Source organism: Trichosurus vulpecula, chromosome 5 (genome assembly GCF_011100635.1).
Source record: "Trichosurus vulpecula isolate mTriVul1 chromosome 5, mTriVul1.pri, whole genome shotgun sequence".
NCBI lineage: Eukaryota > Metazoa > Chordata > Mammalia > Diprotodontia > Phalangeridae > Trichosurus > Trichosurus vulpecula.
In genome coordinates this window covers 216760108-216779148 of record NC_050577.1, presented here as the reverse complement: position 1 = coordinate 216779148, position 19041 = coordinate 216760108, and the positions used below count along the sequence as shown (strand labels likewise).

The following is a 19041-nucleotide window of genomic DNA, read 5'->3' as shown; positions in this document are numbered from 1 at the left end:
ACAACTTGGATTCTGGGGAAATTAAAATACTTGTGAGCAAAGAGAATGAATGATGGAGACAGTGGTCTAAATAATGGTTGTAGAAGGGGGGAGGGAGGAGGGAACCTGATGCTCCTTGGAATTGCAGTTCTGGGCCCTTCTGGCGATACCAATATGCAAATCAAGTAACGATGTCCAAATCACCTCGGCAAGAAGAAAGAATTGAGCTTTCCTGGGCACCAGCTCCCCAGTCCATGCTGCTGGAAATATATGTTGTGCATTTCGAATATACAAGGGCATCTTAAGCGTGGTTCTCATTAAAATTTATACTCAGAATTAATTCGCATTCATTTAGTTAAGAACTGAGTCACTTGGGTTGAAATTTTCTTCAAGCTCATAAACAAAGCATGATGACGAATGACAGTGTGTCTGTAGAGCTGCCTAGCGAGGGACCACTGGGCAGAACTCTTCTTATTTTCCCCCTTTCATATTGATGACTCCAAAATACGAACGTAGAACCCTCTAATGGAATTTACAGACAATAAAAAAATTAGTGGAATTGCACACATAGTTGGGACAGGGCATTTAAATGAACCTAGAGGAACATGAGATGTTTCCTGAGGGGAAGACAAGATTGCACCAAGAAAATAAAAAAAAACTATTATTATTTGTGAGAAAAAGTAATCGGAAAAACCCATTCAAAAGCCAGGAGACATGTAAACCATAGAAAGCTTAAGTAACCCATTGATGCTTGTGAATAGTAAAGCTGAACATGAGATAATTTTCTCCTAAATCTAATTCTCCCTGCTTTTCTACTATCATCTCAGCTACTTGAAAGATTCTTTATCTCCTGAATGTCCTTTGCTTCCCTCATCTACAAATTCCTGACAACTCTTTTAAGGTTTCCTTTTTTGTCAGGCAAGATAACACTTTGGCGTAGGGGATGGCCATCTATTTCCTATACTCCTGTGTGCATTATTTTTCCCCGTTCCTGGCTTCTCTCCCTCCAAAACTGCTCCCCATCAATCAATCCTAATTGGTGCTATCAATTTTTGTTTTTATCCTCTCTACCTGCTACTTCAGCCATATTGTTTTCATTTTATCCGTTCCACTCCAACATCCATTGTGTTCAAAGAAGACTCCTTACCTTCAACTCTTAAGACCTGTCATCCTATCTTTTTCTCATTACCTGTTTGTTGTGCCTAACCCAGGTAAAACCACTTATTTCCTCCCTTATGCAATGTGCAGATACCAAAATCCAAACTTTCTTTCAAGCTCCCATCTTTGTCAACCTAAATTTCCTCCCCTCTGGGGGCTACCAAAGTCTCTCTAACTCAGCTCATTAAACCTTTGTTTACTGAGCGGAAATAGAATAATGGTTCTTGCCCTCCCTACTAACTTCTTGCCACCCCCAAGCATTCCAACCCAGCAGGCCACAATCTTCCGGCATGTGGCCCAGGAACACAAGGTTTGTGAGATGATGTCAATAGTCATTTAGCAGTGGGGGCTCCAGCTACTGTGACTTCTCAGTAGTTTCTCTTGCCATAGGTAAGTCTCTGTATTTTGATGTCTATCTGCCCCCGTGTTGTCCATTTTGGACCTAGAAGCTACTGCGGAACAAAGGTGAAGCTTGCTGTTCCTGTTTCTTTGTGTGCTCCTTAGTACATTCCTCCATCCTTGTGGGTATTGAGGGAGTCGGAGGTGTTTAGAACCTTTGTTACTCTCTAACAGAGCTGTTAACGAAATTTTGGCAGCAGGGGAAAGCTTCACAAAATGTGAGGCCGAGGAAACCAGGTGGGGTAGAGAGAAACTTCACTCAGCTGTTAGTTTGTCATTACTTATTGTTATTGTTTTTATTATGCTAACTCAGTGCTCAGACTGGCTGTTTTGGCACTCTCTAAATTTTGTCAAATGGGGAAAAGCTACAGCTGTCCCAGCTTAGTTACAGTCTTCTTGTAAGTTAGGTCCTTTTGGGGAGCTGAGGTTACCCTTTCAGGTCTCTAAGGTTTCTGGAGTATTCTATGGCATAATCATCCTCAGTCTAGACAAGTTACACAGGAGCACAAGTATTCAATATGCAGAATTGATAATCAATAGAAATAAAGATCTAAACTGGAAGGGAACCTAGAGGTTAAGTGTAGCCCAACTGCTCCTTTTATTTATGGGGAAACTGAGGCCTAGAGAATTAAAATAACGTGCCCAAGGTCACTCAGGGAGATAGTCAAAGAATTAGGATTTGAGTTCATTATATCTATGATTCCAGAGCCACCATTCTTTCAATTGTATTAGCTAATAAAATAGACTTATCTAAATGTTACCCAAAGTCTTAGCATTTAGAGGAGATTGTGCCACTGTTGATACCAGTCTTTGAAAAGAGATGCCTCTTAGAATCTTAGTGTTAGCAGAGACCTCAGAGGCCTATACCAGCCTCTTTATTTTACGGATGAGGAAACAGGGCTTCAGAAAAAGGAAATAACATAGAATTGATAGTGGAGAGAGCATCAAAGGTCTTCTAGTCTTGCGATAGTAAGGGAGGAATCTGAGAAAGAATCTAAGAATTGGATCTAGTTGACACCTTCCCCAAGAACATTAAGGAAGATTGGCTTGGCTAATTAGAAAAACACTTGGAATTCATCCCCCTTCGGCCAGGCTGGTTATGAGTCTCCAAAGTGAGCTAGTCAGAGTCTTCTGGGAGGGGAAGGCAATCCACTTCCAATACTGTACTCAAAAAATTCCTTGCTTGGTAGGACTCACAAGAGCTTGTGTTCCATTGGCCCAGCCTTTAAAAGTGAGAGTTACCTCACAATGAGGAATTAGAAAGGGACTTCTTAATTCAAAGTCAGTGGGTGATTAATACTTTATTCTAATTCCTTTGTAGTTTTTCACTAACATATGTGTAGTTGTATGTATGTGTATGTGTATACACACATATACATGATATGTTTGTAATACATACATATATGTTATATGTGTGTGTACACAAGCATATACATAATATTTGTAATATATACATATATTATATATAAGTGTGTGTATGTGTGTGTGTGTGTATGCTCAGAGACCCCAGCTTAAGAACCAATGGTCTAGACCAGGGGTGGAAAACCTGCAGCCTTGAGACTACACATGGCCCTTTAGGCCCTCAAGTGTGGCCCTTTGGCCATATCCAAACTACACAGAACAAAGGGCTGCACTTACTAGGAAGTAAGATATACAGGCAATGGGGCATAAAAATCTATCTTGCCCTACAAGAAAGTAAGGGAAAAGGGGATGGGGGGGGGAGTGAGGTGACAGAAGGGAGGGCTGACTGAGGAATGGGGCAATCAGAATATATGCCATATTGGAGTGGGGGAGGGTAGAAATGGGGAGAAAATTTGTAATTCAAACTCTTGTGAAAATTAAAGATATTAAATAAATAAATAACAAAAAAAGAAAAAAAAAACAAAGGGCTGCGCTTGAGGACCTAGAGGGCCACATGTGGTCTCAAGGCCACAGGTTCCCCACCTCTGGTCTAGATGCTCTTGAAAAACTGGGTGAGCCTGACTAGGGAAACTGGATTTAGGGGGAAGGAATAAGCAGTTATTAAATGCCTACTGTATGCCAAGCATTGTGGTTCTTTTGCTGAATGAACTAGAAACCTTAGCGAATTAATTTCTTGGGTGTCATGTAGATAGAGTCTGAAGGGTTAATTTTGCCCCCATTAAAACAGTTGTGTGTGCACAACCAAACTATTGAATTCAAAGCCTTATGATTTGGAAAAAAAGCAAATTTTGGCAGGTGGTCAAATAATCAATATATTAAATATCCAAAATAGAGACATTGAAGCTTAGGATGTCAGGACCTAATTCTTTCCCTACTTTTGGTGGGTGAAAGAGAAGGGAAGGAGATGCAACGGTTGCTAGACCGCATCTCATTCAGAGGAGATCTATCCTTTTAAATACTTGTACGTACTTTGCTTCCAAGGACCCTTTCTGAAAGTGTTTGAGATCATCCTTAGGAGGTAGGTTTTATTCCTTCAAAGCAATTTTGTCAAATTCTGCCGAGACACCAATGTCAGCACGTTGGCATGAATCCAAAGGTGATTAGTGCTGTATCTATTATTTAGCATGGTGGAGTGTGTTTGGGTGGATAAAGAGGAAGCCTATAATTTCATAGCTGTTAGAAGAACATTTCTGCTAAACCTCTTTTTATCCCGAAAATTGGTGGAAGAATTTCAGCATTAAAGATTATGTTAGGGCATTGTACAGTAACCATGTTATAATGCCCCAACAATAGTTATTAAATCTTGATTGTAAGGGATCAAGAGTTCATAAATGTTTCCTCAAAAACATTGATTACCATTTTAAATTGATTTCTTTTGGTATTTAGCTATCATTTTCAACCATTTGATGTTTTTAAAAAAATGTATCAGTGTGGTAGGCAGCTGCTGGCCAAGGGCCATTTGGAAAAAAAAATGTTCATTTAAAATACACAAAAACGAACACACACACCACCACCACCACCAACACCATCACTATCACTGCTGCTGCCTATAGGGGGAAAGAATGGTCTGCATTTTTTCAGATGGTGTATGATATACTTTTTTGCATCCATCTTCAGAAATTGCTGTTAAGTGAAAAGAATGGGTATTTCTCTTTCTTCCTTCTTTCCTTCTTTCTCTTTCTTTCTTTCTTTCTTTCTTTCTTTCTGTCTTTCTTTCTTTCTTTCTTTCTGTCTTTCTTTCTTTCTTTCTTTCTTTCTTTCTTTCTTTCTTTCCTTCCTTCCTTCCTTCCTTCCTTCCTTCCTTCCTTCCTTCCTTCCTTCCTTCCTTCCTTCTTTCCTTCTTTCCTTCTTTCTTTCTTTTTCTTTCTTTCTTTCTCCCTTCCTCCCTTCCTCCCTCTCTTTTCTTCTTTCTTTCTTCCTCTTTCTCTCCTACCTTGCCTTCTTCCTTCCTTCTTTTCTTTAACTCTTTATTTTTCTGATGTCTTTTGTTTTTATATCCGTAATTTAGGATTTAACCTTCCAGTCCACCCACCTTCCCCCACCCCTACCCAGAACCGACTTTACATCATTACAAGAATTGAAACCCTTGTAACAGTGAAAGAATAGGTAAGCTGGAATAACTGGTATATCAAGTGGGTCTGACAACTTATTGACTTCTGCCCCTGTACTCTCCAGCTTCCCTGCCAAGAATGTTTCCTTGTTTGTTGTGCAAGAACAAGATTGGTTATTGAAGTCCTTTGTGCTGTTCTTTTCATTTACATCATTTTAGACATGGTATACGTTGTTGTACTGGTTATTTCTACTCATTCTCACTCTGTATCAGTTCATACAAATCTTCCCAGTTGTTCTCTGAATTTCTTCTATTTATCGTATTTTACTCTCAAGAATATTTCATTTAGGTCATCTTAACTACATTATTAACCTTTCAGATGCGCGCTATTCTGCCTCAATAAAATGGGAAACAATAATCATATGACATTTTGTATCATCACGGGTCATGCTCATGAAATGCTTAGTGATTTTGTTTCCCCAGTGAAATCAGGTGGAAAAAACCCACAAACAAACGACTTTCAACCCTCCCTTCCCCAACAGATCAGCTATGTAGACTCTAGCTGACTAAGGCGCTTCTCTTTCTAAAAAGAGCGCTTTACTTAGCCAGTGTAGACATGGCCTGATGAACATTGGAACCACTTCCTTGAAAATTTGAATTTGGAGTTGACCCATGTTTATTTTATATAATTCACAAATTCATATGGGGGGATATAAAAATGTCTGCTGTTTGGGAACACATGGGGTGAAACAACTGAAACTGACAGCCATGGAAAAAATGACTTAATTTATTAGGGCCTTGAAAGGCCACCACAGGAGCTGTTGCAAAAGTTAATCAAGGGAATCTTAAGTCAAAGTTTTAACATGAGCTTAAATACATTTGGCAGCAATGTTGTTCTTGGGGGCTTAGATCTGCCATGTCTCAGCTCATCACCTGTCAGAGTGTAACAGTGGCTATGTCATCGCTAACCAAGAGGTCACAAATATTGTGGAAAATGCCAGCTCTAAGTGTTCTTTCTAGGGATCATTTTTGTTTTTGCTGGGAGAAACAAAAGTGGAAGAGAATGTTTTTCTCCCCCTCTTCTGTCTTTGCTCTTTTTTCTTCTTTCCCAATTTCTTTAATTCTCCGTTTCTTTGATCCTTCCTCCTTTCTTCACTATTTTTTCCTTCTTCCCTCCCTTCTTTCTTTCTTTTATTCCTCTTTCCTTCCCCTCTTTCTCTCCTTCTTTCCTTCCTCCCTCCCTTCCTTCCTCCCTTTCTCTCCTTCTATCCCTTCCCTCTACTTCCTCCCCTTTCTCTCTTTTCTCTTTTTCCTCTCCTTTCTCCCCTCCTGCCCTTCCTTCTTCCCTTTGTACCTTCCTTCCTTCCTTCCTCTCTTCCTCTCCTTCCCTCTCCTTCCTACCTTCCCTCTCTTTTCTCCCTTCCTCCCTTCTTTCCTGTCTTGTGTCTCTCTGTCTCTTTCTCTCTCTGTGTCTCTGTTCCTGTCGTGGTGTCTCTGTGTCTCTGTCATCTATCTCTCTCTGTCATCTCTCTCTCTCTCTCTCTCTCTCCCTCTGTCTCTCTCTCTCCCTCTCTCTGTCTCTCTCTCTCTCTCCCTCTCTCTCTTCCTCCCTCTCTCCCTCCCTCTCTCCCTATCACTCTCTCCCTCTCTCTCTCTCTCTCTCTCTCTCTCTCACTCAACATAGTCTTTTCATTTTGCAGATCCTCTGGGCTGATTGAACGATGGATGTCTTGATTCTTCTGTAATGACTATATTGAGAACAGAATGGCTTCAGGGAATACATTCAGCCAAGCCCCCCAGAAGACTGCCCTGGGGTGAAACAAATACCTTTGAGATTTAACTCAGGTATGTAAGGAATATGGGGGACATGACTTATTAAAGTTTTCACCTCCATGTTTAACAGGGAGAGTGGGCAGGCTACTACAGTGATTCTTGCCATTCTGACATTTTTCATGATACAAAATAAACCTACGCCTCCTGGAATATGACATCCTCTAGTTGCCTGCCTTTTGGGATTTTCTACATCCTTTTCTTCCCAATGCTCATTAACAAGATATAAATATAAAACACTCCATACTAAGATTTTTTTTCCAAAGGAAGCTGTTAAATTGTCATATTCAAGAAGACCTCAATTTTATTGATGAAATCAATAAAAGGTGAAATAAAATGAGAACAATTAAAGTTAGGGACTGACAACTCTTTATATCTCCAGCACCCGATTTCTTGTTGGGCTGTTAGTCATTCTCGTTTCTCATGGAATGGTCCTTTTATAGAGAAGGAAGAATAATGTCATCTCACATTTATTATAGTACTTTATGGAGACAGTGTGTCATAATGAGTAGAAAACTGGGCTGGAAGTCAGCAATTCGGTCTGGTTCAGTAGAACATTGAATGCTGGATGCTGGGGATACAAAGGCAGAAGGGAAGAAAGACAGACAGACAGACAGAGGGAGGGAAGGAAAGAAGAAAAGAAAGATCCTCCCTCCAATGTGTACATTCTACTGGGAACTAGGAGAGTATATAACACACATTTATAAAAGACCTGGATTCAAATGCTGTCTCTGATATTAGCTATGTGACTCTGGGCAAGTAATTTTACTTCTGAGTACTTCAGGTAACTCCTTAGGACTTACCTGCTCAGCCACTTACTACCTGTGTGACCTTGGACAAAATATTTAACCTCACTGTACTCCTTTTTTTATCTCTTAAATGAAGGGTCTGACTAGGTGACCACTGAAATCTCTTCCAGCTCTAAAAGTCTTGTGATTATGATCTACTATCTATTTAAGTCATAAACAGGCTGCCATCTGTTTTGGAGGACACCCTTCCCCCCACCGAGAGTGCTCCTGCATGGATGAAGTCACAGATCTTTCTTATACTCATATTTACAGCATTTCAAAGTTTACAGTCCTTATCTGTGTTTCACTTGGAGCACATTTGTTCAGTCCTTTCTTTTTTTAAAAATACATTTTTATTAATAGCCTTTGTTTTTACACCACCTACATTTCCCAGTATATCTCTCCCTCTTCCCCTTCAAGAGAGCCATCGCTTATAACATAGAATAAAAAAGAGGGGAAGAAAGTTCAGCAAACCTATTGTTCAGTTCTGTCATAAATGAAAGAACCACAAAAATTGAAGAGAAATATATATTGAAGATCTCTCCTAAAACAAATTATGAGGTCAATCAGCAGTTTGCAAAATGCCAACTTTTACCAACTCTTTATTTTTAAGAGATGTTGGCTATTCGTCCTCTAAGGTGGAGCAGGACTAAGTGAAATAGTATTAATTCTTTTCAAATATCAACCAGATTTCTTTTGCTCTCTTCTATTTCAAAAGGAAGGAATTGATGCTTCACCAGGTGTATGGACGAAATCTACTTGCAGCCACTGAGGACTGGATCCCCTAGAGCCATGGAGAGTTAGCAGAAAAACTTTGCCACAGGTGAGTGGGGCCATTGATTTTTCTTTCCTTGTCTGAAACAATATAATAGAAAGAATGGTAGCTCAATTGAGACTGGAAAGCAGCTAAATTCAAAGCTTGGCTTTGGGGCTTTTGAGTTAGAGATCTGTAGTCTCATTTTTTGAAGTGTAAAAATATCAAGTGGGAATAGTCATTGGAAACAAAAATCAGCATATTGATTTTTTTGAGAGGTTTCTCTTATGGACATTTACCTCTTAATTTCTGGAGCAGACTTCCAACCATACTGGTACATATTATTGACGAATATTTTTTATCATAGCTCCCGGGCTTTCTTTGTACACAGTTTATATGTTAAATGAAAAATTTTTTAATGGTTTGAAACCTGATTGGGGAGTAGGGGTCTGTGGAGTATTGAAATATCCTTAAGAGTTTTGGAAACTAAACATCTTTTTGTTGCACTGTAACATTTTATCCTTTGGGGAATAAAATCACGCCAACAATTCTGCTTACCTTTCCAGGCACCCAACTTTCCAATTTAAATTCCGAGAGCCAGCTTTTGGGTTTCTTTTTTTGTTGTTTAGTATTTGATGGTTTCTTTTTGTGTCTTTTTGTGCATGTCTATCTGTATATATAAAATGTGTGTACATATATGTATTTGTATACTTGAATATATATGTATGTATACACACATGTACATATATACCTATATATACAGCACATATACATTGATTATCCATACATTGTATATATAATTATATATGAGTATATATATTGATATACTGTATATATACAGTTTATATACATTGATTTTGTCATAATTTTGTTTAGCTTTTCATCAGGCCTGGGAGAGAGAGAGAGAGAGAGAGTGAGAGAAAGTGAGAGTGTTCCCCAGAAGGAACACGTAAATCATGTGTGAAGTTGGCTGAAGAACATTTTCCACATCACTTGCTCTATTGTGCTCTCTGTGGGCTCCCCTTCTCTACAAGGTAAGAGATTTATTTTGCTTTGGCTACTCAGAAGTAAAAAAAAAGACATATGATAATGGGGTTTGTTATAGAATGTCATTTTGGGGTTTTGTTTTGTTTTTAAAATAAGAGATGGGAATCACGAATGTTTTAAATAAAAACAACAGTGTTCAGAGCATTGGAAGTTACGCATACATGCTGCACACCCTGTTCTTCTGCTTCAACAGAAAGAGTACCATGGTGGAGTTTCACTGTTCCATGGGGGTTGGGGATGAGGGCAGATGGCCAGATCTTGTGGTTGCCTCTAAAAAGCATGGAATGGAATGGCAAATTGGTCATTTTATTGGTTCAATCTGAACTCAGACACTTACTAATTGTGAGACCCTGTACAAGTCACTTAACCTCTGAATTGTAGTTTTCTTATCCAAAATTACTTGGTTCAGTACAGAGAATCAAATAAGACAGGCCAACCCTAAATGTAAAAAAGAAAAAAAAAATTGAACCAGCAAAAATCTTGCTGAATCTACAATTCTTTAGCATGGGATGAACACAGTGGGTGTTCCAATGGGGTGCCCAGGTACAGGAGGTCAATTATAAGGATAATAGGAACACTAGCTTTATTAGGATGACTTAGAATGTAATGAGCAAAAAAGTTTTTGTGAAGCATAGAAATACCTTCATTCATATTCATTCTCTCTCTTCCCACCTCCCTCTCTCCTTTCTCTCTCTCCCTCTGTCTCTCTCTGTATCTCTCTCTCTCTCTCCCTCACTCTGTATCTCTCTCTCTCTCTCTCTCCCTCACTCTGTCTCCCCTCCCTCCCTCTCTCCTCTCTCTCTTCTCCCTCCCCCCTCTCTCCCTCTCTCCTTCCCTCCTTCCCTGTTTCTCCCTCTCTCCCCCCCTTTCTCTCCCTTTCTCCCTCCGCCCCTCCCCTCTCTCCCCTCTCTCCCTCCCTGTCACTTCCTCTCTCTCGCCTTTCTCTTCCTCTCTCCTCTCTCTCCATCTCTTTCTCCCTCTCTCCTTCTCTTTCTCTTCTTCTCCCCCCATCCCTCTCTTGTTTTAAAGTTAGACACTGAGTCATTCTTCCTCAGCTGCCTTCTTTCTCAGTACCAAAATATCAAACTGCTGGAAATCCAGATTATTTTGGCAACTCAGTACAAATCTAAAAAATATTCTAGTTATTCCATTGCCTCTATCCCAAAGATCAAACCTTTACTGTGGGGAAGGTGGCTTAGAAGGGTTTTACTACCACAGTCACTAAAAGCAGATCAAATGACAATGTGAGGAGGACTGCGTTTAGAGACAGAGGACCTAGGTTTAAAGCTCCCTTCCTTCTCTCCCCCAATAGCACCTGTGTAACTTTGAGCAAGTCATTTAATCTCCCTGGGCCTCAGTTTCTTTATCTGTAAAATGAGAGGGATAGGGGTGAACTAGATGGCTTCTGAGGTTCCTTCTAGCATCTTATTTTTGTTCCTGTGATCTTAGGTCACTTTGCCTCTCCATGCCTCAGTCTCCCCATATGTAAAATAAGTGGGCAGTACCAGATTGATGTCCAGGGGTCCCCTTTAAATCTATGATATATAAATTTAAGTCAAGAGGCCTTAATTTGATGAAGGGAGGCATCATGTTGCCCCTTAAGATGCTGAATTGAATTTTGGTTTTTATCCCCTCCCCCTCAAGAATTTCAGTCTTTGTCTGTTTACTATAGAGGCCTAGGTTGTGTACCATTCAGAAAGGTCAAAGCTGGGATGCTTTTTGAAGCTGTCATCTCATCCATAAATTTCTCTTTTAAAAATTTTTAAAATTAATTAATTTTTAGTCATAAATTTCTGCTTGACACTGTTGCCACCCTGAATTACAAGGAACACAGGACACAAGATAAAATAGCCATGGAAAACACAAGTCAGGCAGCCCTCTGATCAATTCCCTAATCAAATGGACTTTTAAAGGACTAGCAGGACAATGTGTCTCCCGCCCTTCTACAGAAGTGGTGAATATGAGTGCAGAATGAGTCATGCATTATCAGCCATGGCCAATGTGTTGCTTTCCTTGGCTTAGCCACATAGCTTTGTTGTGAGGTAAAGTTGTATATGTTGGAAAGTCATTTGCAGATGACAGTGATATGAAAAAAATGTCACATAAAAATATTTAAAAAAGAAGGTATGAGTTAAGTTGGATGCCTCAAGGCAGCATAGTGGGGGCATTGGAATGCTAGACTCAGGGAGATAGGAGTTCAAATCCCGTCTCCCATTCGGACTACTATATCACACTCTGGCCTCAGTTTCCTCTTCTGTAAAATGAAAAGTTAGGTTTTTGGTGACTTTAATGTTCCTTTCGACTTGAAATCTATGATCCTATGAAGGCAAGGCTTGCGGGAGCACAGCCCATGGTTTGTTCTCTTTCCCCCTCCCCTAGTCTTTGAAGGAGAGTTTTTGATGTAGGATTTCAATCCAAACTTCACAGAACAAATCCCCATAACACAAGGATCTGCTCTGTGAAATGTGGACTCGGTTGAAAGGCCGCACTCGAGGACTTAGAAGGCCACAGGTTCACCCCTGGGCTAGATGGCTCTTTGAGGTTTCTTCTAGCTCAATACTTGCTGTCCTCTGAATGTGTCTTGCAGGGAGACATAATGGACAGAGAGCTGACCTCAGGGCCAGAAAAGCTGGATTCAGATCTGGCCTCTAACACACATTGGCCTTGTGGTCCTTGGGAAGTCCCCGGATTTCTCTCTGTCTCAGACAGCTCTAAAAGGTTTTTAGTGTCTGATCAGCACAGGCAGAGGTTTTTCCCTCACTAGGAGTTCCCTAGGCTAATGAAATCATGGGTCTGGACCCTTGCTGCCCTGTCCCCACATTTCTTCTAAGGACCCTTTCAAGGATGGATTAGTATCCACATGAGAAATGATGGCCCCAATTTGTGAGCACATATTTGAGTAAGGAGGAAACCAAGCAGTGAAGGATGAGGGCTCCATAAGGGAGGCTCTGGAAATTGACTAGAATGAGCACCCTTAAGGGTGCATTCCTCTCTCACCATTTGGTTATATACTCAACTGCCATTTTTTTTAAACTTTGCAAAGAATTTTCCTGGCCACCACCCTGGTATTGTCCTCATTTATCAGGTGAGGAAACTGAGAGTCTAGGAAGGTAGGTGATGTAGCTGTATATGGTCACAGAGCTAGGGCCTAAGGTGGGATTCCAACCCAGGATTCCTCCATCCACATTGCCTCCCATAACTCAGCATAAGAAAGTTATCCATTTGTTTCTCATACTCAATCAATCCATCAGTCAGTAAAGATTTTTAAGTGCCTGCTGTACGCCAGGTACTGTGCTAATATTCGTATGTGGCTTCTATTAATGCTACAATTTTATTTTCCTACTATGGCAATTCTCAGTGAATTCTCTTACACGTTATGACAGTTGTTGCCACTTATCTTTGGTTAAAAAGGTCCCAGTGGATAAAGCACCAGGCCTGGGGTTGGGAAGACCTGAGTTCAAATCTAGACTCAGATACTTATCAGCTATCTGACCCTGAGCAAGTCACTTAACCCTATTTGCCTTAGTTGCCTCATCTCTAAAATGAGCTTTAGAAGGAAATGGCAAACCACTCCAATATCTTTACCAAAAAGGGGTCACAAAAAGTCAGATACAACTGAAAAAATATCAACAATATTTTCAGTTGAGCATTTGTTCTTGCTTTTCCATTTATAAGGAAAGTTTAAGAAGTTAACACCTATCAGATAATTTATGGTTAGTAAAACTCCTTGAATGCCTTAGGCAGAACCATGCCATATAAATGCCTGATATTCATTCTCCCATTACAAATACATGAGAGGGAGGACAAAAATGGTGTTGACTCACTGTGGTTTTCTTTGTTTGCTTTCCTGCCATTTGGATGTTTTTTTTTTTTGCTTTGTGTCTGAATTCCTCCTCTTCTGTGTCTTTCTCTCTTTTCTATTGTGTACCAGTTGACAGCTAAAGAGCAGCCTTAGAGTATGCCATTTTCTTGTTGCCACTAACTGAGAGTTAAACTACCTAACGTTTTGAAAACCCAGCCCGTTTCACTCACAGCAGGCATGGCAGGTAAAAGCATTTCACCAGGAAAATGCATGATTTCAGTTCTTCAGATTGTTGGTCTAATGTCTAGCATTGGTAGCTGGGCAGGCAGAACGAGGCCAGCGACGGGCACTGGGAAGAGGAAAGAGTACTGTGCCCCTAACCCAATGAATGACCATTTACTAGGCACAAATGGCCATCAACTCTTTATTATTTTGGGCTCTCCATTTTGTGGATTATCCAGTATGGGTTTCATAAGTTCTAACTGATGTTTCCTACCATGGAATAACAGATATAGAGGCAGAAGGAACCACCTAAACTATATAGTCTAGTCCCCATATTTTGTAGATTAATAATTGAGATCCCTTTTCTTTCTTTCTCTTTTTTCTTTATTTCTTTCTTTCTTTCTTTCTTTCTTTCTTTCTTTCTTTCTTTCTTTCTTTCTTTCTTTCTTTCTTTCTTTCTTTCTTTCTCTTTCTTTCTTCCTTCCTTCCTTCCTTCCCTCTTTTCCTTTCCTTCTTTCTTTCTATCTTTACTCTCTCTTAAAAAAACCAAGAAAAAGAAATTAACATCTCCTTCTTACCTTCCTTCATCCCTTCCTCCCTCCTCCCTTCATCCCTTCCTCCCTCCCTCCCTTCTTTCCTCCCTTCCTCCCTCCCTCCCTTCTTTCCTTCCTTCCTCCCTCCCTTTCTTCCTTCCTTCTTTTCCTTTACCTCTATCTTCTCTCTCTCTCTTTCAATACCACCGCCACCAACAAAAGAAACTGAGATCCAGGAAGAAGAAGGGCTAGCTTGTGGTCCTGCGGTCAGGGGCATGATTTGAACTCAAGCTCTCTTAATCTAGATCCACTACCTAATACTTTATGGAGTTGCTTCCTACCATGGTGGAATTCCAAATATACAGGAAAATGTTGGATTGCAAGTTGAAAAATTTAGGGATTAATCACAAATCTTGGATTATCTCTGTGTAATTTCCCCCTTCTATTGGTATAGATACTTGAAAATCAACTATATTCTCTTTTATTGGTTCTTTTTTAAATTACTTTTATTATATACAGGGCACCATATCCCTTCAAGTCAGTTATAAGGTTTAACCTCCCAACTAGTTATCACAAAGGGAACCATCATAATTACTTCCAATTCTTTGACCTTCTCTGACCAGGAACCTGATGTTAAATAAGACCGACATGGGGAAGCCACCATCTTGTGGGAAATAAAGAAGGGAATTTTATTTTCTGCTTTGACACACATGGCCAATAGAAAGCCCCACCCCCTGCCCCACCCATGGCAATTTGGCTTCCTCTATGACATAATGGAATACCATTCCATTTACCCCATTAGGTTGTAAAGGGAGACATGTAAAGGGAATGATTTTGGTACTAGAATCATTCTTGGGACTTAAAATGGGTCTTCTCCTACAAATGCTTATGATATTGGAGAGGCTCTTTTATCAACTAACCAACATTGTCACGAGGCTCTTCTGTACCCACCACACCAAGCTGATTGTGAGGAACTTTGATACTGTGGTCTTATGGATATGGGTCCTCTCCCAATGGTGCAGATTACAACTCATACAGACCTCCTGGGACTCAGTGGGATTCCTTTCCATGTCCTCAGGCAAATCCTCTTCTGGAGAAGAAGGGCCTCATAATGTCCTGGCAGTCTTCCTTTAGAGCTCCTGTCATGACATGGGTACCAACTGAGCACACCGACTGTGGTCCATCTGGAAAGATTAATTAGTAGTATGCATTTTAAGGGCGAAAATTAAGGCATCGAAAAGCTAAGAGATCAGCTGAAGCTAATAACAATAATCCCACAGTAAACAAGTTTAAAAAGAACTAAACCACCCCTCCTGAGACATCATTTAAATATGCCATCAGCTTGAGTACAGATGTGCTGGAAAAGAGATGACAGAAACCTCCCAGAGCATTTCAAGTTCAGGCCTCTTTGGTGATAACCCCCAGGTGTCATCTTACCTTGGAGCATGATCTTCCTGGTTCTTTATTTTATCATGTAGATAAATTAACCAGACTACAAGTATTGTTCATCTTACTGGATTGGGACGGAACAGGTGGATGGGGCACTGAATTTCAGCAGGGCAAAAAGAGTGTGTATACTCAAAAGGGAATGATGCCCACTCACTGTTGCCTCTGCTGCCATCATTTCTTGTGTATGAACCCCATGACTTGTTCATTCTCTGATATTCCAGAAAAATATAGCCTCCTCTGAGCAGAGACAGTCGATTTGACCCCAGCTCTGCAATGATTTTATATTTCTAAATGCTTACGGGGAGATGAATCCAATGCTTCAATTTATTTTCCCAAGAAGGGAATACAAAGAAATAGGCACAGAACTTTTAAAAGTGAACTTTTCTTTTGCTTCATAAAAACAAATTTTATACTACTTTGTCTTTCCTTTTACCTGTTTTCTTTTATTTTTTTTTCCATGTACACATCTGTATGTATAGGGTGTCCCAAAAGTCTTTGGGCTATTTTGAGCTTTGATAGGGCCATATATTTGTACTGAGTGTCATATTTTCAAAACCTTATTGCAGGAATTATCCCTTTGGAGCATAAGGAAAACTCAGTACCTCAAAAATACCATCAGAGAGTGGTTTAGACACCATTGGAACAGACACCAGTGTTAAATTGCTTCATTTAAGTCGTTACAACAAAAAGAGAGAAGGAATTCTTTTTCATCAGGTTCAGGTTGAAAAATAAGTCATAATAGCAATAGTGAGGCCTGGTTCTGTGCTCAACTCGGGGGATCATATGGGAAAATGTCCTGCCCTCAAAGCATTTACATTGTAATGTATCTCTAATGGTGAAAATAGCCACCCTATCAATAATAAAACAAAACAAAACCCCATCATCACCACTAATCCAGGCTCAGATATGAACTGGCAGCATGACCTTGAGAAAATCAGTAGTTCTGGGTGGCACCGTAGTGCCCAGAGCACTGGGCTTGGAATCAGGAAGACTCATCTTCATGAGTTCAAATCTGGCCTCAGACACTTCCTAGCTGGGTGACCCTGGGCAAATCACTTTGCCCTGTGTGCCTCAGTTTCCTTGGCTGTAAAATGAGCTGGAGAAGAAAATGATAAATCACTCCAGTATCTTTGCCAAAAAAAAACCCAGTGGGGTCTCCAAGAGTCAGAAACAACTGAACAGCACAACAGCCTTAGTTTTGTCATCTGTAAAATGAGGAGGTTGGACCCTGTGACTTTCTAAGAGTCCATACTCCTATGATATTACAATTACAACAGCTGCTACTAATAAGAATAATACTACCAGGTCACACTCCTAGATTTTATGGTGTATGATATACTTTGTTCACAGCCCTCTGAGGTGGGCAACATAAGTATCATTGCCCCCATATTAGGGATGAGAAAGCTGACTTCCATAAAAGTTTAATGATAACCAGGAAGCATTAAATATAAAATTCAAATGCAGGCATCTTGATTCGAAGTCCAGTGCTCTGTCCTCTGTGTCATATTAACCCCCCAGTGTCAAACACTCCCTTTTTCTCTTCTCCAATAACCAGCTTAGTTAAGTGTTGAGAATGGCAACATCAGATGTTGCTGCAGGGTAATTATTTATTTGTTTTTGACTGCCCTACTAAGGCCAAAGGGGCTGCAACTTGAGAGGGAGGTGTCATTGTGGTGCAGGAGAATGATTGCTGGACTGAGGTTGAACCTGCCTCTCATTTACTACTTATATGACCATGGGCAAATCATGTTCTTACTCTGACCCTCAGTTTCCTCATCTGTAAGATGAGAAAGTTGTACGCAACGTTCTCTAAGGTTGTCCTTCCTAATTCTAAACAGATCATTCTGTTCAGTTACCCATATCGATGAACTGGCAGGCCCTTGAAGAATTTCTGTCGAGTGTTGCTTTAGACACTGTGGGCGATGTCAAAGACATGTAAGACGTGGCTTCTGCCCTCAAGAACCTTCCGATCCAGTTGAGGAGAGAAGATTATAACACAGGTGACATAGTTCAAGAAAAATCTGAATATACAATTAAAAGTTAATTTGTATAGGAAGAGGGAAATCTAAGAGAGCTTGAGGAGATGTAAGATGTCATCAAAGAGGTAAGAAAGTAAGATAAGCTTTAGAGGAGGAATGGAATTTAAATAGGAGAAGGGAAGGATCTCCAGGTAGGGAAAAGAGTATGAGCAAAGCAGGGAGCCCAGTCTGAGCACTTGACTTCTCTGGGCCTCCATTTTCTCATCTGTGAAATGAGGTGATTGGATTAGACGGTCCCTAAGGTAGCTCCTAGATCTGAATCTATGATCATATGATCTCCATCCATAAATGAGGAGGCTGAGCAGCAAGGTACCTTCCTGGCCTAATGTGGAACCCATGTATATGGCGCTATGCTAAGTTCTAGGGATATAAATTCAATTCAGATGAATTTGATGTGCGTTTATTAAGTGCCTACTATGTTTAAAGCTCTTTGCAGGAGATAACAAAAACAAAACCACGTCTCCCCTCAAGGAGTTTATGTTTCTCTGGGGAAGGATACAGCATGAACACAAATAAATTCATACAAAGTCCCTCTCCTTAAGGAAGGGGACCATATGTGCAAATGTCAGTACGTAACAGGTAACTTGATAAAAGGGAATTGGGGAGGGCTGAATTTATTCCAGAAGGAAGGAAAGGATTCTGGAAAGTTTTTTGAGGACAATCAAATGGTTGAATTTGAACTTTTGTCTAAGGAGATTTTTGTCATATACTTTGTTTTAATGAAGGAGGAAATGAAGCAATGGCTGAAAAGGTGGCTAGTGGAAGAGAATCCCTCAAGTAACAATGTTCATAATGTTGATTTTCAGCTTAGCAGAAGAAAGAGAAAATGAACCCAAGAGGTCATAAAAACCACTGACTTTAAGTCAGAAAAACATGATTTTGGGGTCACAAAACATATGACATTGAGTGGCTGATGTGGCCATAAGTCTCTAGAACCTCAACTTCTCATCTTTAAAATGGGGCTAATGCTAATTCATCTACCTAGTTCTGTTCAATTCCCTTCCATCTGTCATATTTCCATCAAGGAAGGTGCAAGTCTTCCTTCCTGCCTATGATGGATACAAACTTCACACTTAGGTGACCATCCTGCAAATACCTGTTTATTAGAGTCTCCAAACACATACTCTTAAAACTCTTTTAAAACTTAGTAGCTTGCAGAGTAAAGGGCAACTTAGATGATGCAATGGATAGAGCACCAGTCCTGGAGTCATGAAGAACTAAGTTCAAATGCAGCCTCAGACACTTACTAGCTGTGTAATCTTGGGTAAGTCACTTATATCTGTTTGCCTCAGTTTCCTCATCTGTAAAATTAGCTGGAGATGGAAATGGCAAACCACCTTGGGATCTCTGAAAAACAAACAAACAAACTCAATAACCCCAGAGGGGGTCACAAAGAGTTGGACATTTCTGAACAAGGAACAGAGAAAAAGACAGGCTTGAAAACTGTGTTCTTGGATCATGAGGTCATAGTATTTAGAGCTAGGCAGGACCTTATGGATCCTCTCCTTCCCACCCCCCCCATTCTGTAGATGAGAAATGAGAGCAGTGAGGCTGAGTGACTTGCCCAAG

General features: G+C 40.3%; 1 long non-coding RNA gene across 2 annotated transcripts in view; it reads right to left on the bottom strand.

Moving 5' to 3' along the window:
• LOC118852015 overlaps nucleotides 1–18751 on the bottom strand; it is a 63292-nt gene extending 44541 nt beyond the window's left edge. For both annotated transcript variants that reach the window (XR_005010515.1, XR_005010514.1), the window contains exons 1-2: nucleotides 18720–18751; nucleotides 15025–15168 (exon numbers count right to left, since the gene is read on the bottom strand). This is a non-coding gene — a long non-coding RNA (uncharacterized LOC118852015). The remainder of the gene's footprint in view (nucleotides 1–15024; nucleotides 15169–18719) is intronic.
• Nucleotides 18752–19041: the final 290 nt, after the last annotated feature.